At 49.0% G+C, this 25,428-nt stretch overlaps 1 long non-coding RNA gene across 1 annotated transcript in view; it reads left to right on the top strand.

Annotated features, from left to right (window-relative positions):
* Positions 1–175: 175 nt before the first annotated feature.
* LOC140428728 (uncharacterized) overlaps positions 176–25,428 on the top strand; it is a 67,176-nt gene continuing 41,923 nt past the window's right edge. The window contains exon 1 of the long non-coding RNA XR_011948840.1: positions 176–245. This is a non-coding gene — a long non-coding RNA (uncharacterized lncRNA). The remainder of the gene's footprint in view (positions 246–25,428) is intronic.

The raw sequence follows: 25,428 nt of genomic DNA, 5'->3' as shown, positions 1-25,428 counted from the left end.
TTAACTTACTTACCTTGCAGGTCAGCTGTTTAGTTCGGGAGTGAGAGCTGGGACCTTAGAAACAGCGCGGGAATTTGAAAAAGCGCGGGAGCTACGAGGCAGAGGGGACCGTTTAAAAGGTCACAGCCTGGGTGAGGTAAGTACTGATTAACAACTTACTTACCTTGCAGGCCAAGTCGATTTCAGCAGGAGCGGAGCAGGCTAGTCCATTTCAGCGGGGGCAGTGCGGAAGTGATTTCTGGGAGGTAAGTCTCTCTTTTAAATTTAAAAAAAAAAAAATTTTAGTGTTTAAGGTGGGAACAGGAAGTCGGCCCGCGGACTTCTGGGAAGACCCTCACCAATAAATTCTGGTGGAGAGGAAACCCGAGACACTACACGTGTAGTGTCTCCCACCCGCCCTCCTCCTCTAACCTAATAATAAAACCCATTGGTGTGAGGTAAGTACCATATTTTATTATTGTTATTAATATTTTTTTTTATATAAAAAATGTAATTTAGTTGTTAGCCAGATCTTGGTAGAAAGTTAGAGGGATGGCAGGGAAGGGAGTGCAATGTTCCTCCTGCAGGATGTTTGAGGTGAGGGATGCCGTTAGTGTCCCTGCTGATTTTACCTGCAGGAAGTGCTGCCATCTCCAGCTCCTCCAAGACCGAGTTCGGGAACTGGAGCTGGAGTTGGAAGAACTTCGGATCATTCGGGAGGCAGAGGGGGTCATAGATAGCAGCTTCAGGGAATTAGTTACACCAAAGATTGGAGATAGATGGATAACTGTAAGAGGGACTGGGAAAAAACAGTCAGTGCAGGGATCCCCTGCGGTCGTTCCCCTGAGAAACAAGTATACCGCTTTGGATACTTGTGGGGGGGACGACTTACCAGGGGTAAGCCATGGGGTACGGGCCTCTGGCACGGAGTCTGTCCCTGTTGCTCAGAAGGGAAGGGGGGAGAGGAGCAGAGCATTAGTAATTGGGGACTCGATAGTCAGGGGCACAGATAGGAGATTTTGTGGGAGTGTGAGAGACTCACGTTTGGTATGTTGCCTCCCAGGTGCAAGGGTACGTGATGTCTCGGATCGTGTTTTCCGGGTCCTTAAGGGGGAGGGGGAGCAGCCCCAAGTCGTGGTCCACACTGGCACTAACGACATAGGTAGGAAAGGGGATAAGGATGTCAGGCAGGCTTTCAGGGAGCTAGGATGGAAGCTCAGAACTAGAACAAACAGAGTTGTTATCTCTGGGTTGTTGCCCGTGCCACGTGATAGTGAGATGAGGAATAGGGAGAGAGAGCAATTAAACATGTGGCTACAGGGATGGTGCAGGCGGGAGGGATTCAGATTTCTGGATAACTGTGGCTCTTTCTGGGGAAGGTGGGACCTCTACAGACAGGATGGTCTACATCTGAACCTGCGGGGCACAAATATCCTGGGGGGGAGATTTGTTAGTGCTCTTTGGGGGGGTTTAAACTAATGCAGCAGGGGCATGGGAACCTGGATTGTAGTTTTAGGGTAAGGGAGAATGAGAGTATAGAGGTCAGGAGCTCAGATTTGACGTCGCAGGAGGGGGCCAGTGTTCAGGTAGGTGGTTTGAAGTGTGTCTACTTCAATGCCAGGAGTATACGAAATAAGGTAGGGGAACTGGCAGCATGGGTTGGTACCTGGGACTTCGATGTTGTGGCCATTTCGGAGACATGGATAGAGCAGGGACAGGAATGGATGTTGCAGGTTCCGGGGTTTAGGTGTTTTAGTAAGCTCAGAGAAGGAGGCAAAAGAGGGGGAGGTGTGGCGCTGCTAGTCAAGAGCAGTATTACGGTGGCGGAGAGGATGCTAGATGGGGACTCATCTTCCGAGGTAGTATGGGCTGAGGTTAGAAACATGAAAGGAGTGGTCACACTGTTGGGAGTCTTCTATAGGCCTCCAAATAGTTCTAGGGATGTAGAGGAAAGGATGGCGAGGATGATCCTGGATAAGAGCGAAAGTAACAGGGTAGTTATTATGGGAGACTTTAACTTTCCAAATATTGACTGGAAAAGATATAGTTCGAGTACATTAGATGGGTCGTTTTTTGTACAGTGTGTGCAGGAGGGTTTCCTGACACAGTTTGTTGACAGGCCAACAAGAGGCGAGGCCACATTGGATTTGGTTTTGGGTAATGAACCAGGCCAGGTGTTGGATTTGGACGTAGGTGAGCACTTTGGGGACAGTGACCACAATTCGGTGACATTTACGTTAAGGATGGAAAGGGATAAGTATACACCGCAGGGCAAGAGTTATAGCTGGGGGAAGGGAAATTATGATGCCATTAGACGTGACTTGGGGGGGATAAGGTGGAGAAGTAGGCTGCAAGTTTTGGACACACTGGATAAGTGGAGCTTGTTCAAGGATCAGCTACTGCGTGTTCTTGATAAGTATGTACCGGTCAGGCAGGGAGGAAGGTGCCGAGCGAGGGAACCGTGGTTTACCAAAGAAGTGGAATCTCTTGTTAAGAGGAAGAAGGAGGCCTATGTGAAGATGAGGTGTGAAGTTTCAGTTGGGGCGATGGATAGTTACAAGGTAGCGAGGAAGGATCTAAAGAGAGAGCTAAGACGAGCAAGGAGGGGACATGAGAAGTATTTGGCAGGAAGGATCAAGGAAAACCCAAAAGCTTTCTATAGGTATGTCAGGAATAAGCGAATGACTAGGGAAAGAGTAGGACCAGTCAAGGACAGGGATGGGAAGTTGTGTGTAGAGTCTGAAGAGATAGGCGAGATACTAAATGAATATTTTTCGTCAGTATTCACTCAGGAAAAAGATAATGTTGTGGAGGAGAATGCTGAGCTCCAGGTAAATAGATTGGATGGCATTGAGGTATGTAGGGAAGAGGTGTTGGCAATTCTGGACAGGCTGAAAATAGATAAGTCCCCGGGACCAGATGGGATTTATCCTAGGATTCTCTGGGAGGCCAGGGAAGAGATTGCTGGACCATTGGCTTTGATTTTTATGTCATCATTGGCTACAGGAATAGTGCCAGAGGACTGGAGGATAGCAAATGTGGTCCCTTTGTTCAAAAAGGGGAGCAGAGACAACCCCGGCAACTATAGACCGGTGAGCCTCACGTCTGTAGTGGGTAAAGTCTTGGAGGGGATTATAAGAGACAAGATTTATAATCATCTAGATAGGAATAATATGATCAGGGATAGTCAGCATGGCTTTGTGAAGGGTAGGTCATGCCTCACAAACCTTATCGAGTTCTTTGAGAAGGTGACTGAACAGGTAGACGAGGGTAGAGCAGTTGATGTGGTGTATATGGATTTCAGCAAAGCGTTTGATAAGGTTCCCCACGGTAGGCTATTGCAGAAAATACGGAGGCTGGGGATTGAGGGTGATTTAGAGATGTGGATCAGAAATTGGCTAGCTGAAAGAAGACAGAGGGTGGTGGTTGATGGGAAATGTTCAGAATGGAGTTCAGTCACTAGTGGAGTACCACAAGGATCTGTTCTGGGGCCGTTGCTGTTTGTCATTTTTATCAATGACCTAGAGGAAGGCGCAGAAGGGTGGGTGAGTAAATTTGCAGACGATACTAAAGTCGGTGGTGTTGTCGATAGTGTGGAAGGAAGTAGCAGGTTACAGAGGGATATAGATAAGCTGCAGAGCTGGGCTGAGAGGTGGCAAATGGAGTTTAATGTAGAGAAGTGTGAGGTGATTCACTTTGGAAGGAATAACAGGAATGTGGAATATTTGGCTAATGGAAAAGTTCTTGAAAGTGTGGATGAGCAGAGGGATCTAGGTGTCCATGTACATAGATCCCTGAAAGTTGCCACCCAGGTTGATAGGGTGGTGAAGAAGGCCTATGGAGTGTTGGCCTTTATTGGTAGAGGGATTGAGTTCCGGAGTCAGGAGGTCATGTTGCAGCTGTACAGAACTCTGGTACGGCCGCATTTGGAGTATTGCGTACAGTTCTGGTCACCGCATTATAGGAAGGACGTGGAGGCTTTGGAGCGGGTGCAGAGGAGATTTACCAGGATGTTGCCTGGTATGGAGGGAAAATCTTATGAGGAAAGGCTGATGGACTTGAGGTTGTTTTCGTTGGAGAGAAGAAGGTTAAGAGGCGACTTAATAGAGGCATACAAAATGATTAGTGGGTTGGATAGGGTGGACAGTGAGAGCCTTCTCCCGCGGATGGAAATGGCTGGCACGAGGGGACATAACTTTAAACTGAGGGGTAATAGATATAGGACAGAGGTCAGAGGTAGGTTCTTTACGCAAAGAGTAGTGAGGCCGTGGAATGCCCTACCTGCTACAGTAGTGAACTCGCCAACATTGAGGGCATTTAAAAGTTTATTGGATAAACATATGGATGATAATGGCATAGTGTAGGTTAGATGGCTTTTGTTTCGGTGCAACATCGTGGGCCGAAGGGCCTGTACTGCGCTGTATTGTTCTATGTTCTATGTTCTATGTTCTAAAACTGTACACAGTACTCCAGGTGTGGCCTCACCAGCACCCGATACAGCTGCAACATAATATCCTTGTTTTTAAACTCCATCCCTCCAGCAATGAAGGGCATAATTCCATTTGCCTTCTTAATTACTTGCAGCATCTGCAAACCAACTTTTTGCGATTCATGCACAAGGACACCCAGGTCCCTCTGCACAGCAGCATGCTGCAATTTTTTACCAAGTTGCTACAATGGGAATCAATGAAAGAGCACAGGGGCAAAAGGGAAACGGGATTTGGTGCAATTTAAGATCTGGGCGGCAGAATTTTAAATGACCTCAAGTTTAGAGAAGGTAGAATATGGGACAGCAGCCAGGAGGGCATTGAAATAGTTAAGTCTTGAGGTAACAAAGGCACAGATGAGGGTTTCAGCAGCAGATGAGCTGAGATGGGGGCGATGTCTGGTAATACATGGATGGCGTTAGGCGGCCATGTTGATGGCACAATTATGAGTTCAGAAGCTCATCTCGGGGATCACCAAGGTTGCGAACAGACTGGCTTAATCTCAGGCTGTTGCCAGGGAGAGGAATGGGATCAGTAGCTAGGGGAAAAGAGTTTGGGCAGGGGACCAAAAAAACAATGGCCTGACGATATTGAATTGGAGAAACGTTCTGATCATCCAGACGATAAGCAGTCTGATAATTTAGCAACAGTCAAGGAGTCAAGAGTGATGGTGGCGAGTCGCTAGGGTACATGTGAAAACTAACACTGTTGTGGATGGTATTGCCAAGGGGTGGAAAGGTCAGAAGTAGGAGGGGCCAAGGATCGATCCTTGAGGAGACCAGAGGTAACGGTGTGGGAGCAGGAAGAGAAGCCATTGCAAATAATTCTCTGGCTTCAATTGTTAAGACAAAAGTGGAGCCAGGTAAGAGCAGTACAAGCCAACTGGGTAGCAGTAGAAAGGAATTGGAGAGGATGCTTTCGTCAACCGTGCCAAGGCCTGCAGACAGGCCAAGAAGGGCGAGGAGGGAATGTTTACCTTTGTCGCAGTCACAGAGGATATGAAGCTGGAGGTTCTCACACCTGAAACCAGAGAGAGGAGCAGCTGAGCTGACTGTGAACAGACTTTAGAAAGAGAGGGAGAGAGAGGCATTGCAGAACCAAAAGGCTTGAGCTGGTGTGGTCAGCTGGTCCTCTGTGAACTACCAGACAGAATGCGAGACGGTGGCCAGATTCAGGGTGAAGAGATACAGCCTGTGGCAGTGTAAAGACTCTGGACGTTTCACCCTGGCATGACTGGGAAAAGGAATTTCTGGAGTGGGCCGACTGCTGGTAGTTGATTTGGGAATTCTCCGAAACCTGAGAGAAGCACTTTTCAATTGCCACCTAACATTACAGCTCAGTGAAATGGGGACAAGTAGACCCACTGTAAGCTGTGAGTGAGCTTGGACTGTTTCCAATAAAGACTGGAGTTCTTTGGGAAGTTGTAAAGTATATGTATGTGATTTCATAGAATCGCCACAGTGAAGGAGGCCATTCAGCCCATCAAATCTGCACTGACCCTCTGAAAGAACACCCTACTAAGCCCATGCCCCCACCCTGTCCTCATAACCCAGTAACCGCACCTAACCTAAGGGGCAATTTAACGTGGCCAATCCAACTAACCTGCACATCTTTCGACTGTGGGAAGAAACTGGAGCATCCGGAGGAAACACATGCAGACACAGGGAGAGCATGTAAATTCCACACAGTCACCCGAGGCCGGAACTGAACCCAGGTCCCTGGCGCTGTGAGGCAGCAGTGCTAACCACTGTGCCGCCGATGTGGGGTTAATAGTCGTGTTAAGACATTGATAAGGCTTATCGTTTCTTAAGCTTAGAGTATTAGATGCCGACTAAATAATGCTTAGTTGATGCTGTTTTCAATTTTCTTGTTATAGTCAGAGTCTTAAAACTTGAAATAATGCCATGCAACTCACTTAAATTGGCCACTGGGAATTCAAATCTGTTGGTCAAAGCTATCACTCTCTATGGGGATCAAAACATTGTCAGTTGTTACTAAATGCTATATATTATTCTGAAATATTGTAGTAGCTGCCTCCTTTCTTTGTAACTAACTGGTGGAGCCAGGTTACTACATTTGGCGATGAGGTCAAAGAAAGAAGCAAATGTGCTTGCAGGATCATCAGTTTAGAACCTGGTTCAGTCGAAGTCAAGCTTGCAACATAGAAGACTTCTGCAGACATACCTATCTTTGGTAGAGCTTATCCCTTCGCTGCGCCTGCTGAAGGTTGGTTGCGGTATGTTGAGCAATTAGAATTTTTCTTCAGAGCACACGGAATTGAGGAGAAGGGGAAGAAGAAGGCGATAGTGTTAAGTGCATGCGGGACCCAAACTTATAATTTGATTTATTGTCTCATATCCCCAAACGCGCATGATGCAAGCTCATTTATAGAGATCATGAATTTACTAAATGTGCGCTAGCACCCAAAGCACTCCATGAATTCAAATTCAATTCCACAGGGAGAGCCCCAGGCGAGACCATTGCAACTTGGATAGCAAAGCTTAGGTAAATTGCAGAACACTGTGGCTTCGGGACATCACTAGATGATATGCTAAGGGCTCGATTGGAGGATGAGACCATACAGAAGAGGTTGCTGGCAGAAACCGTGAATAATTTTGAAAAAGTGTTGAAAATAGCGATAGCAATGAAGAGCGCTGCGATGGGCACCCAGGGATGTCAGAGTGGGCAGAATGGTGCCGTCCACCAGTTAGGGCAGGAAGCTACAGGTGGCAGTGCTGCCAAAAGGAAAGAGACCAGTTTAAACAGGGAAGCAAGGGGAAGCAGTGACGTAGTGGTATTGTCACAGGCCTAGTAAACCAGAGACCCAGGGAAATGCTCTGGGGGCACACTGCAGATGGTGAAATTTGAATTCAATAAAAACCTGATGACCATAAAACCATTGTCGATTGTCATAAAAAACCCATCTGGTTTAGGGAAGGAAATCTGCTGTCCTTACCTGGTCTGGCCTACTTGCGACTCCAGGTCCTACAGCAATGTGGTTGACATTTAACTGCCCCCTCCAGGCCAATTAGGGATGGGCAATAAATGCTGGCCCAGCCTGCGACACCCACGCCCCATGAAGGAACGAAGTACAGAAGCTGGCAGAATGAGAAGATTCAAGGGAACGAATCAACAGCCAAGGATCAATGCAGAGTGTTACCGATATGGGGGAAACCATTCCCCAGAGAAATGCAGATTGAAAGAAACAGAATTCTCAGCGTGCCACCAGGAGGGTCATTTGAGGCACAGATACGAGAGTAAGCGGAACGGAACCTGCCTAGTAGCAATAAAATGAAGAGTTCAGCACCAGTGCATAATGTTGAAGCTTTTTCAACGAGTGATCTGAACGTTCTCCAAATGAATAATGTGAAGCTGGGTAAGGTAGCCCCCATTGCAGCGGTGTTACCGGTCAATGGCAAATCATTAAGAATGGAAGTTGGCACAGGAGCGGCTACTACTGTCGTCGGGTAGCAGTTTTCTTTGAGACAGGGTTCAGCACACATCAGTTAGATTGACCACCTGCACAGGGGAGGCCATTAAGATAGTAGGGACAACCGAAACATGGGTGAATTATGGCCAGCAATCTTCCCAACTTCCATTAATCATGGTATCTGGCCAAGGACCAACTCCAATGGGCCATGACTACCTCCAAGAAATTAAACTCAACTGGTTGAGAATTTTCCGAATTAAGGAAGGGGTCCTGCATGAAGCAATCCAGGTCATTTTTCAGGATGAACTGGAAAAAAATAAATGGATGAAAGGCAAAAATTCATGTGGACCCAGAAGTCATCCCAATTTCTTTTAGGGCTAGACCTGTGCCCTATGCATTGTTGGAGGAAGTTGAGCCTGAGCTATAAGTGCCTTGAAGAACTGGATAGCAGCCAACCAGTCCTGTTCACTGTATGTTTCCTTCCCAACCCCTATAGTACCTGTTGTTAAACCAGCCAAGACAATCGCATCTGTGGTTTCTGTAAATTAGGAGTGAACCGAGCAGCAAAGCTGGACAGATATTCTATCCCGAAGATGGAGGATTTAAATGCAAGAGTGATTGGAGGACATTCATATAATAAATTGGATATGACTCATGCATATCAACGGTTGGTGTTGGATGATGCTTCCAGAGGATACGTGACTATTAACACCCATAAGGATTATATCAGTAGACACATTTGCCTTGCAACGTTTCATCAGCATGCATCATATTTCAAAGAACCATGGACAGTTTATTACAGGACTTCCCGCGTGCCGTTGTATGTTTGGATGACGTATTAATTACTGGTGCAGCTGAAGATGAATATTTGGCCAATCTCAAAGAAGCACTGAGAATATTTCAGGAGGCGGGAGTTTGCTTAAAAAGGGAAAAATGCACTTATCAGGCCAGCAAAGTAGCTTACCTCAGTTATCATGTGGATGCTCGGGGATGGCAGCCTAAGGAGGGCAAAGTAAGGGCAGTAAAAGAGGCACCTCGGAGGTTAAATCATTCGTGCGGATGGTTAATTATGACAGGTGTTTCCTTCCAAATCTGTCAACATTATTGGCCCCTTTTACACGTGTTACTGAAGGAACACCAGAGATGGCTCCGGAAAGCACCACAGAAAGACACATTTAATACGTTCAAGCAAATATTGCATTCATCTTGCCTACATTTTGACCCGTCCAAGAAGTTAGTGCTGATGTGTGACGCCTCCCCTTGGGCGTTGGGGCAGTTTTATCTCACAGATGGATAATGGGCCTAAGAAGCCTATTGCATACTTGTCAAAAACCCTTTCAGAAACTTGAGAAAGGTTATTCACAGATAGAAAAAGGACTGTCTGTTGTGTACAGAGTGAGAAAATTCCACCAGTATGTCTAATGAAGACATTTTATTGTTGTAACGGACCACATGCCATTGTTGGGTCTTTTCAATAAGGACAAGCCAATCTATTGATTGCATCGGCCAGAATTCAGTGCTGGGCATTGACCTTATCAGCTTATGAATATACATTTGAACACTGGCCAAGGACACGGATAGCCAAGTTGTCTTCCACTTTAAAAGAGTACACCACCCTCTAGAGCATCCCCCCACCCCAACCAGTGCCGCAATAAATCATGATGGTAATGAATTCTCGAGGCACTTTGCCAGGGAACTGTATAAGTTAACTATCGTTCTGTTTATTAAGGAACTTAGAGTGGGAGGGATAGAACATAGAACAGTACAGCACAGAACAGGCCCTTCAGTCCTCGATGTTGTGCCGAGCATTGTCCGAAACCAAGATCAAGCTATCCCACTCCCTGTCATTCTGGTGTGCTCCATGTGCCTTCCAATAACCTCTTGAAAGTTCCTAAAGTGTCTGACTCCACTATCACAGCAGGCAGTCCATTCCACACCCTAATCACTCTCTGAGTAAAGAATCTACCTCGGACATCCCTCCTATATCTCCCACCCTGAATCTTATAGTTATGCCCCCTTGTAACAGCTACATCCACCCAAGGAAATAGTCTCTGAACGTCCACTCTATCTATCCCCATCATTATCTTATAAACCTCTATTAAGTCACCTCTCATCCTCCTCCGCTCCAAAGAGAAAAGCCCTAGTTCCCTCAACCTTTCCTCATAAGACCTATCCTGCAAACCAGGCAGCATCCTGGTAAATCTCCTTTGCACCCTTTCCAATGCTTCCACATCCCTCCCATAGTGAGGTGACCAGAACTGCACACAATACTCCAAATGTGGTCTCACCAGGGTCATGTATAGTTGCAGCATAACCCCGCGGCTCTTAAACTCAAGCCCCCTATTAATAAACGCTAACACACTATAAGCCTTCTTCACGGCTCTATCCACTTGAGTGGCAACCTTCAGAGATCTGTGGCCATGAACCCCAAGATCTCTCTGTTGCTCCACATTCCTCAGAACACTGCCGTTGACCCTGTAATCCGCATTCAAATTTTTTCTACCAAAATGAATCACCTCGCACTTATCAGGGTTAAACGCCATCTGCCATTTCTCGGCCCAGCTCGGCATCCTATCAATGTCTCTTTGCAGCCTACAACAGCCCTCCACCTCATCCACTACTCCACCAATCTTGGTGTTATCAGCAAATTTACTGACCCACCCTTCAGCCCCCTCCTCCAAGTCATTGATAAAAATCACAAATAGCAGAGGACCCAGCACTGATCCCTGTGGTACACCGCTGGTAACTGGTGGATTTTCCATCCACCACCACCCTCTGTCTTCTATGTGATAGCCAGTTACTTATCCAATTGGCCAAATTTCCCTCTATCCCACACCTCCTTACTTTCTTCATGAGCCGACCATGGGGAACCTTATCGAACGCCTTACTAACATCCATGTATACGACATCAACTGCTCTACCTTCATCTACACGCTTAGTTGCCTCCTCAAAGAATTCAATCAAATTTGTGAGGCAAGACCTACCCTTCACAAATCCGTGTTGACTATCCCGGATTAAGCTGCATCTTTCCAAATGGTCATAAATCCTATCCCTCAGGACCCTTTCCATTAACTTACCGACCACCGAAGTAAGACTAACTGGCCTATAATTACCAGGGTCATTCCTATTCCCTTTCTTGAACAGAGGAATAACACTCGCCACTCTCCAGTCTTCTGGCACTATCCCCCTGGACAGTGAGGACCCAAAGATCAAAGCCAAAGGGATGTAGTAGCTGGCCCCTTTACTAGGTGATCTTCTGAAGGGCTATGTGACCCCCTCGTCCAATCAGAAGTTAGAACGTGGGAATTGACAAGCAGAACAGTTTTCGCTCATTTGGACCCCGGGCCAGACTGGCAGTGAGTGCGCCACTCTGTACACAGCACGTTGTGTAAATAAACATTCATTGTTTGTACCTAACTGGTGGAGCCAAGTTACTACAAGTATTTCTGATTCTGCTTGGACCCGAATCAGCGTGCATTGCAAATGAATGCCACCTGGGGTCAGTGCAGGAACGCACTTTCTGCTCATACTGGGCACCAACCACTCTCTCTGCTGTTTAATCTGTCCCAGGAAAAATGAATGGAATTGCAGTGTGTGACTGGCAGTTCCTATTTTTCAATATGACACCAGCCCCTGAGTTTAGCTAGGAGAAGCTATGGAAAGCTCTTGCAATTCACGCTGGAGTAGAAAGCTGCCAAGTATCTTCCCTGGGTTCGTTTTTAGATATGATTGATTTACTGGTTCTACTGGTATTTCCTCTGCTCTCCTGTTTGTACTGGCTTCTCCTGCTCTGCTCTGCTGGTATTGCCCCTGTTCTGCTGGTTTTACTGGTATTACTCCTGCTCTTTTCTGTTGGTTTTACTGGTATTGATCCTCCTCTGTTGGTTTTAGTGGTATTGCTACTCGTCTGCCGGTTTGATTGGTATTGCTCCTGTTTAGCTCTGCTGATTTGACTGCTATTGCCTCTGCTCTGCTGGTTTGACTGGTATTGCCTCTGGTCTGTTGATTTTAGTTATATTGCTCCTGTTCACCTCTGCTGGTTTGACTGGTATTGCTCCTGTTCAGCTCTGCTGGTTTGACTGGTATTGCCTCTGCTCTGCTGGTTTTGCAGGCATTGCTCTTGTTCAGCTCTGCTGGTTTGACTGGTATTGCTCCTATTGAGCTCTGCTGGTTTGACTGGTATTGCCTCTGCTCTGCTGGTTTTACTGCTATTGCTCCTATTCAGCTCTGCTGGTTTGACTGGTATTACCTCTGCTCTGCTGGTTTTACTGCTATTGCTCCTATTCAGCTCTGCTGGTTTGACTGGTATTGCCTCTGCTCTGCTGGTTTTACTGCTATTGCTCCTATTCAGCTCTGCTGGTTTGACTGGTATTGCCTCTGCTCTGCTGGTTTTGCTGGCATTGCTCCTATTCAGCTCTGCTGGTTTGACTGGTATTACCTCTGCTCTGCTGGTTTTACTGCTATTGCTCCTATTCAGCTCTGCTGGTTTGACTGGTATTGCCTCTGCTCTGCTGGTTTTACTGCTATTGCTCCTATTCAGCTCTGCTGGTTTGACTGGTATTACCTCTGCTCTGCTGGTTTTACTGCTATTGCTCTTATTCAGCTCTGCTGGTTTGACTGGTATTGCCTCTGCTCTGCTGGTTTTACTGCTGTTGCTCCTATTCAGCTCTGCTGGTTTTGCTGGCATTGCTCCTGTTCAGCTCTGCTGGTTTGACTGTATTGCCTCTGCTCGGCTGGTTTTACTGGTATTGCTCCTGTTCCGCTGTTGATACTGGTATTGCATCCACCCTGTTTATGCCAGCTTCATCAAGAGATACTTTGATTCATCGAAGTCATTGTCAGATGTGTCGACTTTCTCTTCAATATTGGTTCCCACTTCTGCACATATAAATTTATCTGAAGAACGGTCTTATTTATGTCCCTCAAAGTGTCAGAAATTTCTGAATAATTTGCTCCAATAATTTCACTTATGAACCTTTTCTCTCTCCTTTTCTGTGTTCAAAAGGCACAGATAGCATGAGGCAGGTCCTGACACACAAGGTTCATTTTACTTATATTTATATAAAATAGCACAAGAAAGCCTCCTGAGACTGCAAAACCAATCCCAACGTGCCAAGCAACACCTCCGTAAACGACAGCTGTATATAATTCTGGCTAAGACTGAGGAAACAGGACTGTGGACTGTGTTTTTCTAGGAGGTTTTGCCTGAATAGCTTGTATTGTGATGCCGAGGATAGAAACCCTCCACTTCCAATGGGCACAATTGCCACTTATAATAATAATCTTCATTGTCACAAGTAGGCTTACATTAACACTGCAATGAAGTTCCTGTGAAAAGCCCCGAGTCGTCACATTCCGACGCCTGTTCGGGTACACTGAGGGAGAATTCAGAATGTCCAATTCACCTAACAGCACGTCTTTCGGGGCTTGTGGGAGGAAACCGGAGCACCCGGAGGAAACCCACGCAGACACGGGGAGAACGTGCAGACTCGGCACAGACAGTGACCCAGCGGGGAATCGACCCTGGGACCCTTGCTCTGTAAAGCACCAATGCTAACCACTGTGCTACCATGGTGCCCTCACAAGCTCATTTTACCCAAGCAGATTACTGCAGCCTTTCCACACGAGAACCACTGTCGCACGGACAGCTGAGGCGGATAATATCCACGGTTTTAGAAACCAGGCTTTTACCATTTAAGGAACTGATATATTAAATTCCGACACAGCCTGATCCAGGTTCTCGGATGACAATAATAAGAGTGTCTTACAATTAGTATTAAACAGCACCACAGCAAAATATTAGCAGATACCACAGGCCGGGATTTTCAGTTTCCGATCGCATTGGATGGGTTTGCCGACGGGAGCTGGATATATTTCGAGAACTGCAAAGCTGCGCTTTAGGTCAGCGTCAACGTGTGACGTGATTATTATGGCACGTTCCCTTATGTTCAACATCGGGAACATCATTTAAATATTTTAACATATAATTATCAGGATCCTCACCCCGTCAGAAACTCCATCCATGTCGGCGTGACAGCAGAACAGTGTGAATCGCGGCTGGTTTACCAAGGCGTGCGCCTGGTGAGCACACCTCCCAGGGAGCTCCGGTGAGCTTCAGGGAGGAGAGAGTCATGTTGGGGCTCGGCCCCCTGGCACAGCCGTCGTCACTGAAACCTGTGTGGTCGTCGGTAATAGGGGTATTATGGTACCTAGGTTGAGGCTGTAATATCATTGGTGTGGGAGGTACCTGAGACAGGAAGGTCATTGGTGAAGCCTGCCTGCTGGTTCCGCCCAGTAAGGCGGAGTATCAGAGTCTGTGTCTCCCCAGCAGCTGCATTCTGTACCTGTGCTGCTGGGGGAAACATCTAGTCCAATAAAGCCTTCAATTGTCTTCCAGTCTCGCTTCTGGAGTTATTGATCGAGCATCAATTTATTGGACTAGATTTTAAAGAATGGAGCTCTGAATCAAGCCGGAGTGTCTGCAACTCAGCCCCCACGCGGCAAACTCAGCGGCAACCTTCAAACACTGGCTGCCGTGCTTCAAAGGGTACCTCAGGATGGCCACGACTGCACCCAGGGTGGACCAGAAACTGCAAGTTCTCCACTCGAGAGTGAGCCCAGAGATCTACACCCTCATCGAGGATGCGGACGATTTCGAGGCCGCGATGGCCCTGCTGAAAGGACACTACATTCACCCAGTAAACCAGGTTTACGCCCGACATCTGCTAGCGACAAGGCGACAAGTCCCGGGGGAATCGCTGGATGAATTCTACCGCGCGCTCCTGGTACTGGATAGGAACTGTGACTGCCCGCAAGTTTCAGCCAGCGACCACACAGAACTTTTAATCTGGGACGCATTCGTTGCAGGTATGCTGTCCTCCCAAATCCGTCAGCGGCTGCTAGAGAAAGAGACACTAGGCCTCAAGGAGGCATGGGCCCTTGCTAGCTCCCTGGACGTGGCCGCCCAAAACGCCCGTGCGTACGTCCCCATCCACGCGGCCAGCCCCTTGGGCAGCGTGGAAACCACCCGTGGTCGACCCCGATGCATCCCCCATCCCCTCACAAGCTTGTGCCGCGCGGCTATCAGGCAGCCCCGGGGGGCACCGCTGTTCTTTTCTGCGGGCAAGCCAAGTCACCCCTGGCAGCGCTGCCCGGCCCGCTTCTCCACCTCCAAAGGTTGTGGCAAAAAGGGCCATTTTGTGGTGGTATGCCAGGCCCGGGCAGTCGCCGCTGTCTCCGGAGGCGAACCAGGGCCACCACCGCAACTCTCTCCACGGGCCACGTGCGGGCCGCGGGCGCCGCCATCTTCATTTTCCCGAGCCATGTGCGAGCCCCGGGCACCGCCATCTTGTTCCCCACGGACCACGTGCGATGCATGGGCGCTGCCATCTTGCCCACCCCCAGCCATGTGCGACCCGTGGGCGCCGCCATCTTGGCTGTCTCAGGATCCCGATTCGGATGACCACACACCGCCCAAGGAAAATCAGCAACTTTTTCCACGACTCGCCTCGGTGACGCTGGACCAGTCTGGGCCCCGAACACTCTCGACCGCGACGACGACCGTGTTCATCAGCGGGCGCAAAACATCCTGCCTGATCGATTCTGGGAGCACAGAGAGCTTCATACACCCCAGTACGGTAAGGCGCTGTTCTCTTCCCATACACCCAGTTAACCAAAGAATCTCCCTCGCCTCCCATCTCACTCTGTAGAGATCAAGGGGTTCTGCGTAGCGAACCTCACGGTCCAGGGCAGAGAATTAAAAAATTTCCGACTCTACGTCCTCCCTCACCTTGCTCCTGGGATTGGACTTACAATGCAACCTTCAGAGCTTAACTTTTAAATTCGGCGGCCCTATACCCCCCCCCCTCACTGTCTGCAGCCTCGCGACCCTCAAGGTCGACCCGCCTTCCCTTTTTGCGAACCTCACCCCGGATTGCAAACCCGTCGCCACCAGGAGCAGATGGTACAGTGCCCAGGACAGGACCTTCATTCGGTCGGAAGTCCAGCGGCTACTGAAGGAAGGTATTATCGAGGCTAGCAACAGCCCCTGGAGAGCTCAAGTAGTGGTTGTAAAGACCGGGGACATGCACAGGATGGTCATCAATTATAGTCAGACCATCAACAGGTCTCCGCAGCTCGACGCGTACCCTTTCCCCCGCATATCTGATTTGGTCAATCAGATTGCACAATACAAGGTCTTTTCCACGGTGGACCTCAAATCCGCCTACCACCAGCTCCCCATCCGCCCGGGCGACCACAAGTACACCGCATACGAAGCAGATGGGCGGCTCTACCACTTCCTAAGGGTTCCCTTCGGCGTCACAAATGGAGACTGGTCTTTCAACGGGAGATGGACCGAATTGTTGACCGGTACGGTTTGCGGGCCACGTTTCAGTACCTCGACAGCGTCACCATCTGCGGCCACGACCAGCAGGACCACGACACCAACCTCCGCAAATTCCTCCATACTGCAAAAACCCTTAACTTAACATACAACAAGGACAAATGCGTGTTCAGCACCGACCATCTAGCTATCCTCGGCTACATAGTGCATGATGGAGTCATAGGCCCAGTGGTTTCCTCCGGGTGCTCCGGTTTCCTCCCACAGTCCAAAGATGTGCAGGTTAGGTGGATTGGCCATGTAAAATTGCCCTTAATGTCCAAAATTGCCCTTAGTGTTAGTTGGGGTTACTGGGTTATGGGGATAGGGTGGAGGTGTTGACCTTGGGTGGGGTGCTCTTTCCAAGAGCCAGTGCAGACTTGATGGGCCGAATGGCCTCCTTCTGCACTGTAAATTCTATGAAAAAAAATTCTATGATCCCGAACGCATGCGCCCCCTCATGGAGTTTCCCCTCCCCCACTGCTCCAAGGCCCTGAAACGCTGCCTGGGATTCTTTTCATATTACGCCCAGTGAGTCCCCAATTATGCGGACAAGGCCCGCCCACTAATTCAATCCTCAATTTTCTCCCTGTCGGCAGAGACCCGCCAGGCCTTCAGCCTCATAAAGGCGGACATCGCAAAGGCCATGATGCCCGCAATCGACGAATCCCTTCCCTTCCAAGTCGAGAGCGACGCATCCAACGTAGCTCTGGCGGCCACCCTCAACCAAGCAGGCAGACCCGTGGCCTTCTTCTCACGTACCCTCCATGCTTCAGAAATCGTTAAAAAGGAGGCCCAGGCCATAGTAGAAGCTGTGCGGCACTGGAGGCATTACTTGGCCGGCAGGAGATTCACGCTCCTCACTGACCTGTTGGTAGCTTTCATGTTTGATAATGCACAGGTAAGATCTTACAGTGGAGGATCGAGCTCTCCACCTACAACTATGAGATCTTGTATCGTCCTGGGAAGCTAAATGAGCCTCCTGATGCCCTATCCCGCAGCACATGTGCCAACGCACAAGTGGACCGAATCTGGGCCCTCCATGAGGACCTCTGCCACCCGGGGGTCACTCGATTCTTCCATTTTATCGAGATCCGCAACCTGCCCTATTCCCTCGAGGAGGTCAGGACCGCCCCCAGGAACTGCCAAATCTGCGCGGAGTGCAAGCCGCACTTCGACAGGCCAGAGAAAGCACACCTTATAACGGCTTCCTGTCCCTTTGAATGCCTCAGTATGGACTTCAAAGGGCCTCTCCCCTCCACCGACCGCAACACGTACTTCCTGAACGTGATTGACGAGTACCCCCGGTCTTAATGTCGGACTGTCGGAGGATACAGCAGGATTTAGATTGTCTGGAGACTTGGGCGGAGAGATGGCAGATGGAGTTTAATCCGGACAAATGTGAGATAATGCATTTTGGAAGGTCTAATGCAGGTAGGGAATATACAGTGAATGGTAGAACCCTCAAGAGTATTGAAAGTCAAAGAGATCTAGGAGTACAGGTCCACAGGTCATTGAAAGGGGCAACACAGATGGAGAAGGTAGTCAAGAAGGCATACGGCATGCTTGCCTTCATTGGCCGGGGCATTGAGTATAAGAATTGGCAAGTCATGTTGCAGCTGTATAGAACCTTAGTTAGGTCACACTTGGAGTATAGTGTTCAATTCTGGTCGCCACACTACCAGAAGGATGTGGAGGCTTTAGAGAGGGTGCAGAAGAGATTTACCAGAATGTTGCCTGGTATGGAGGGCATTAGCTATGAGGAGCGGTTGAATAAACTCGGTTTGTTCTCACTGGAACGAAGGAGGTTGAGGGGAGACCTGATAGAGGTATACAAAATTATGAGAGGCATAGACAGAGTGGATAGTCAGAGGCTTTTCCCCAGGGTAGAGGGGTGAATTACTAGGGGGCATAGGTTTAAGGTGAGAGGGGCAAGGTTTAGAGTAGATGTACAAGGCAAGTTTTTTACGCAGAGGGTAGTGGGTGCCTGGAACTCGCTACCGGAGGAGGTAGTGGAAGCAGGGACGATAGGGACATTTAAGGGGCATCTTGACAAATATATGAATAGGATGGGAATAGAAGGATATGGACCCAGGAAGTGTAGAAGATTGTGGTTTAGTCGGGCAGCATGGTCGGCACGGGCTTGGAGGGCCGAAGGGCCTGTTCCTGTGCTGTACGTTTCTTTGTTCTTTGTTCTTTGTTAATTTGCCATCCCCTGCCCCGACATGACCGCAGCCACCGTCATAAAAGCCCTCCATAGTATCTTCACGCTCTTCGGTTTCCCCGCCTACATACACAGCGACGAACTGTGTCAATTCCTGCTCAGCAAGGGCATCGCCTCGAGCAAGACGACCAGTTATAACCCCCAGGGAAACGGGCAGGTAGAGAGGGAGAACGGAACGTTCTGGAAGACCGTCCTATTGGCCCTACGGTCCAGGAATCTCCCAGTCTCCCGCTGGCAGGGGGTCCTTCCCGATGCACTCCACTCCATCCGATCACTTCTGTGTACCACGACAAACGAAACCCCTCACGAACATCTCCTTGTCTTCCCTAGGAAGTCCTCCTCTGGGACCTCGCTCCCAACCTGGCTGGCAACTCCTGGGCCCATTCTGCTCCGCAAACACGTGCGGGCGCACAAGTCGGACCTATTGGTCGAGAGGGTCCACCTCCTTCACGCTAACCCTCAGTACACCTACGTGGCGTACCCCGACGGCCGACAGGATACGGTCTCCCTACGGGACCTGGCGCCCGCTGGATCCCCCCCCACCCCCCACCCCCTTCACCACCCCCGCCCTCCCTCCCACTGGCACATCCCATGGCTGCCCCCTTCCCAGGTCGATCGGTTCTTCCACTGGTCCCACGCAGGGTTGATGAAGCTGCCGAAGAAGCTGAATCCACGCTCCCGGAGCCACGGATGCCCGAGCCGGCGCCTGCATCACCGCCGAAACTGCGACGATCACAGAGGACGACCAGGGCCCCCGATCAACTACTTGCTTCATTCTGAGATGTACATGTAAAATGAATACTGTAAATAGTTGTGACATGTAATAAGGCAAAACACTGTACCACCGACGGGTATCACCATAACCTCTACCACTGTAATACGTGAGACTACCACCCCCGCAGGACTCTTTTTTTTAACAGGGGTGAATGGGGTAGTCGGTATTAGGGGTATTATGGTACCTAGTTTGAGGCTGTAACATCATTGGTGTGGGAGGTACCTGAGACAGCAATGTCATTGGTGAAGCCTGCCTGCTGGTTCCGCCCAGTAAGGCGGAGTATCAGAGTCTGTGTCTCCCTAGCAGCTGCATTCTGTACCTGTGCTGCTGGGGGAAACATCTAGTGTAATAAAGCCTTCAATTGTCATCTAATCTCGCTTTTGGAGTTATTGATCGAGCATCGCCCTGGCACTGCCCCAGTAATGCACAGGCATTGCCCTCGTCACTGTCCCCTGGCACTGCCCTCGTCACTGTCCCCTGGCACTGCCCCTGCACTGCACAGGCATCGCCCTCGTCACTGTCCCCTGGCACTGCCCCAGCACTGCACAGGCACCGCCCTCGTCACTGTCCCCTGGCACTGCCCTCGTCACTGTCCCCTGGCACTGCCCCATCACTGCACAGGCACCGCCCTCGGCACTGACACCTGGCACTGGCCTCATCACTGCACAGGCACCGCCCTCATCACTGTCCCCTGGCACTGCCCCAGCACTGTACAGGCACTGCTCCGGCACTCCCCCAGCACTGCAGGCAATGTCCCTGGCACTGTCCCCTGGCACTGTCCCCTGCACTGCACCAATGTTGCCCTTATCAAAGTCCCCTGGCATTGCTCCAGCACTGTAAAGGCACTGCCCATAACATTGCCCTTGTCACTGTCCCCTGGCACTGCCCCTGGCACTGCCCATATACTGCCCCGAGCACTGCTTCCCTGAAGTTCAGCAACACCTTGCTGGACCACTGGATGATACATTGCTGATTCTTGCCTGTGTAAGATTGAGGCTGAGGTGTCCTCACAATTTGCCTGTTTTCAGGAATGGTCAAGGTCTAGTGTAGAAGGAGAGATGTTTGAAGAGATAGAGAAGGGTCATATATCCCAGAACTCTATATGCTCCACACATTGTGGCAGGGTTTTAATGCTATCAGTCCCCCCAACGTGTGCGTTCCTGTGTACCTAGGGTGTTTCTGACTTTCCAAATGTACATATGTTAAACTCACCAATAATTGTGAGGAACTTACCACCTCAGCGTGCTGAGGCAGTCCCTTCACAGCCACCTTATTGTATGGCTCACATGCCTACACCCTTGAGAATGTGTTATGTTTCTGTTGTCTGTTTAGTGGCTGCAAGGATCTATTCACAATGTAGGAATGCAGCGCTGTCTTAAACACTTGCCGAGGTTAACGGTGCTGATTGCAAATGGTGATGAATTGCTCTCAATGGAGCCTTAGGGCAAGATTTGGAAGTGCCTATGGTAGTCTGATACTATGCTGAGGGTAACTATTGGGTAGGAGCAAGAATGTGGTAAAGCTGACATGGGCTCTTCATGACCAAGTGAATGTAACCTTGAGGGCCTCATGATTTCAGAGCTGCTGCAGTTCCCTAGGGACAACCGCAGGGATCAGTTCTGGGTCCTCTGCTGTTTGTGATTTTCATTAATGACTTGGATGAGGGAGTTGAAGGGTGGGTCAGTAAATTTGCAGACGATACGAAGATTGGTGGAGTTGTGGATAGTAAGGAGGGCTGTTGTCGGCTGCAAAGAGACATAGATAGGATGCAGAGCTGGGCTGAGAAGTGGCAGATGGAGTTTAACCCTGAAAAGTGTGAGGTTGTCCATTTTGGAAGGACAAATATGAATGCGGAATACAGGGTTAACGGTAGAGTTCTTGGCATTGTGGAGGAGCAGAGAGACCTTGGGGTCTATGTTCATACATCTTTGAAAGTTGCCACTCAAGTGGATAGAGCTGTGAAGAAGGCCTATGGTGTGCTCGCGTTCATTAACAGAGGGATTGAATTTAAGAGCCGTGAGGTGATGATGCAGCTGTACAAAACTTTGGTAAGGCCACATTTGGAGTACTGTGTACAGTTCTGGTCGCCTCATTTTAGGAAGGATGTGGAAGCTCTGGAAAAGGTGCAAAGAAGATTTACCAGGATGTTGCCTGGAATGGAGAGTAGGTCTTACGAGGAAAGGTTGAGGGTGCTAGGCCTTTTCTCATTAGAGCGGAGAAGGATGAGGGGCGACTTGATAGAGGTTTATAAGATGATCAGGGGAATAGATAGAGTAGACAGTCAGAGACTTTTTCCCCAGGTGGAACACACCATTACAAGGGGACATAAATTTAAGGTGAAAGGTGGAAGATATAGGAGGGATATCAGAGGTTCTTTACCCAGAGAGTAGTGGGGGCATGGAATGCACTGCCTGTGGAAGTAGTTGAGTCGGAAACATTAGGGACCTTCAAGCAGCTGTTGGATAGGTACATGGATTACGGGAAAATGATATAGTGTAGATTTATTTGTTCTTAAGGGCAGCACGGTAGCATTGTGGATAGCACAATTGCTTCACAGATCCATGGTCCCAGGTTCGATTCCGGCTTGGGTCATTGTCTGTGCGGAGTCTGCACGTCCTCCCCGTGTCTGCGTGGGTTTCCTCCGGGTGCTCCGGTTTCCTCCCACAGTCCAAAGATGTGCGGGTTAGGTGAATTGGCCAATGATAAATTGCCCTTAATGTCCAAATTGCCCTTGGTGTTGGGTGGAGGTGTTGAGTTTGGGTAGGGTGCTCTTTCCAAGAGCTGGTGCAGACTCGGGGGGCCGAATGGCCTCCTTCTGCACTGTAAATTCAATGATAATCTATGATTAATCTAGGACAAAGGTTCGGCACAACATCGTGGGCCGAAGGGCCTGTTCTGTGCTGTATTTTCTATGTTCTATGTTCTATGTAATGTCAAACTGCCTTTGCTCAAGTGGCGGCTTTGTAATGTGTGGCAGGCAACTATTCGAATCTTGTCGTCCTCAGGTGGTCCACATCAATAGGAAGGTGAGGTGAATGCACGTCCGCATCCCAAACTGAGTGCTGTATGTCAATGTAATTGAGAAGAAGGAGACACGGACACTGAGTCACAGGGCCAAATGGGTCCCTGGATATCTGTATTCCACCATTGGCAGCTTTGTCCTGAGTGGTGCTTCTCAGTATGATCCTCCAGATGACACAGAAAGTGTTGTACAATTGCTGGCGTTGGATCTCCTGGAGGAATTTTGATACATTGAAGGCATTCTGTTACTGCCCCAGCAAGGATGGCAGAGGAGCAGCTGCCTCTTGTAGGCCGCCATAGAGACTGGGATGTGTGACAGACGCAAGAGGCTGTACCTACAGACGTGTGATTCCGGCACAGCCTACTCCAGTTAACACCTCATTTCAGCACAGCTCCCTCACAGCGCCAGGGACCAGGGTTCGATTCTGGCCTTGGGTGACTGTCTGTGTGGTGTTTGCACGTTCTTCCTGTGTCTGCGTGGGTTTCCTCCGGGTGCTGCGGTTTCCTCCCACAGTCCAAAGAGGTGCAGGTGAGGTGGATTGGCCATGATAAATTGCCCCTTAATGTCCAAAGGTTAGGTGGGGTTACAGGGATAGGGCAGGGGAGTGGGTCTAGGTAGGCTGCTCTTTCAGAGGGTTGGTGCAGACTTTATAGGCCGAATGGCCTCCTTCTGCACTGTAGTGATCCTATAATTCTATTCTACGATTCTATGATTCAGGAAGGACGTCTTATCCAAAGATCCCACCATTTTTCAAAGAATGAGGAAAAGTTGAGTTTCATGTGGAAGTATTCACACTCCGAGTAAATTGATGGTTGAAATAGCAATGTTGCTGTTCATGTGGGCCCACAATGAAGGCACTTGGCCAAGAGGATAATCATTACTGTTCATCACCCTCCTCCTGGAAACCAGTAGCTATGAGGGCTTCATGTGCATGCCAGCCTTGTCTGCTCTGTGCGATGGCCTCTTCCCTTGCAGCCTCAGCTTCCTTGACCTCACCGCCCTCATCCCCTTCAATGTCCTCCTCATCGGAGGAGAGCTGCATCTCTTCCATCTTGGGCATCTGGCGGCTCCGCCCTTCTCTGCATTACCACGTTGTGAAGCATGTAGCAAGCCATGGTGATCTGTGAGACTGTGGGAGTGTAGCGCAGTGACCCACATGGTAACCAGGTCACAATGGTTTATCGCCAGTCAGAACAAGTAGCAGGTCACATCTCCATCTTACCTTGAATTAAGAGAGACAGTTTAAAACATGACCAAATTATAAACCTCACACTTGTAACAATGACATCATACAATAATTACATCATCACATGTTTACATTTCTGATAGTCCGTGCCAATAAACTGATAGAAAGGGCAAACAGGGAGGAAATAGCTTTACCGACCTAGTTCCTGTCTCAATCTCGCTCCACTATTTAATGAACTTCATGCTAATAAATTAAGGTTCGTACTGGACAGGTGGGAAAATAATCCAAAATCTAGTTAGAGCAGTAACTTAAAGCAATGAATTACATTCAGATGGGAGAACCACAGCATAGTTCAGGAATTCTGTTGGTTCCAGTGCTAGTTTGAAGTAAGAAGTTTTGTCAATGAAAAGTAGTCAGCTGGGATCTAAGTGCTGTTCTAAAATGAGTGCAAAAGCACATCTCCCCGGAGGGCTTTTGACAATATCACACAGATCTACCAGTTGATATTTGTTTCTGGAAAATGGCAAAACATTTGTTCCTTAACTAAGTGGGGTAGAATCTCCAAATTGAGAACTTGTGCACAAATGAAGGTGTAATTACATAGAGTAATTGCCATCTCCCTCTTCCATCTTTTCTATCTTATTAAGGTGTTTGGTGCAGCACAAAGAGCAGAAAGGAAATTGCTGACAAGAGAAATTCCAGCAAGAGAGCTGGACTGGGCAGATTCACCTTGGTGAGAAGGTGTGGGATGGACGCCAAGCTGAGAAGTGCAGCACCCAATCTGAACTGATGCGCAATGCCACAGCAAAGGATTGCTCGATGTTGATGGCACTAACCTTTGGCTAAAGCATTAAACTGGGGCTGCAGATGATCTGCTTCTTGGTTCAGATGGATGGTAAGCGGAGAGCGGAGCCGGGAAGATAGAAGACCGTGAGATAGAACAGGACTGAGAGCGGAGTTGGGAGATCGAAAACAGCGCCAAGTGGAGAGGTAGTAGGGAGATTGAAAACTGTGCGAGTGGAGAGACAGTCGGGAGATTGAAAACAGTGCGAGTGGAGAGACAGTCGGGAAATTGAAAACAGCGCGAGTGGAGAGACAGTCGGGAGATTGAAAACAGTGCGAGTGGAGAGACAGTCGGGAGACTGAAAACAGTGCGAGTGGAGAGACAGTCGGGAAATTGAAAACAGTGCGAGTGGAGAGACAGCCGGGAGATTGAAAACTGTGCGAGTGGAGAGACAGTCGGGAAATTGAAAACAGTGCAAGTGGAGAGACAGTCGGGAGATTGAAAACAGTGCGAGTGGAGAGACAGTCGGGAGATTGAAAATAGTGCGAGTGGAGAGACAGTCGGGAGATTGGAAACAGTGCGAGTGGAGAGACAGTCAGGAAATTGAAAACAGTGCGAGTGGAGAGACAGTCGGGAGATTGAAAACAGTGCGAATGGAGAGACAGTCGGGAAATTGAAAACAGTGCGAGTGGAGAGACAGTCGGGAGATTGAAAACAGTGCGAGTGGAGAGACAGTCGGGAGATTGAAAACAGTGCGAGTGGAGAGACAGTCGGGAGATTGAAAACAGTGCGAGTGGAGAGACAGTCGAGAGATTGAAAACAGTGCGAGTGGAGAGACAGTCGGGAGATTGAAAACAGTGCGAGTGGAGAGACAGTCGGGAGATTGAAAACAGTGTGAGTGGAGAGACAGTCGGGAGATTGAAAACAGTGCGAGTGGAGAGACTGTCGGGAGATTGAAAATAGTGCGAGTGGAGAGACAGTCGGGAGATTGAAAACAGTGCGAGTGGAGAGACAGTCTGGAGATTGAAAACAGTGCGGGTGGAGGGACAGTCGGGAGATTAAAAACAGTGCGAGTGGAGAGACAGTCGGGAGATTGAAAACAGTGCGAGTGGAGAGACAGTCGGGAGATTGAAAACAGTGCGAATGGAGTGACAGTCGGGA

Source organism: Scyliorhinus torazame, chromosome 8 (assembly GCF_047496885.1).
Source record: "Scyliorhinus torazame isolate Kashiwa2021f chromosome 8, sScyTor2.1, whole genome shotgun sequence".
In the NCBI taxonomy this organism is placed as follows: domain Eukaryota; kingdom Metazoa; phylum Chordata; class Chondrichthyes; order Carcharhiniformes; family Scyliorhinidae; genus Scyliorhinus; species Scyliorhinus torazame.
Note: the sequence above shows the minus strand (reverse complement) of the source record. Positions and strands in the feature narration are given on the sequence as shown.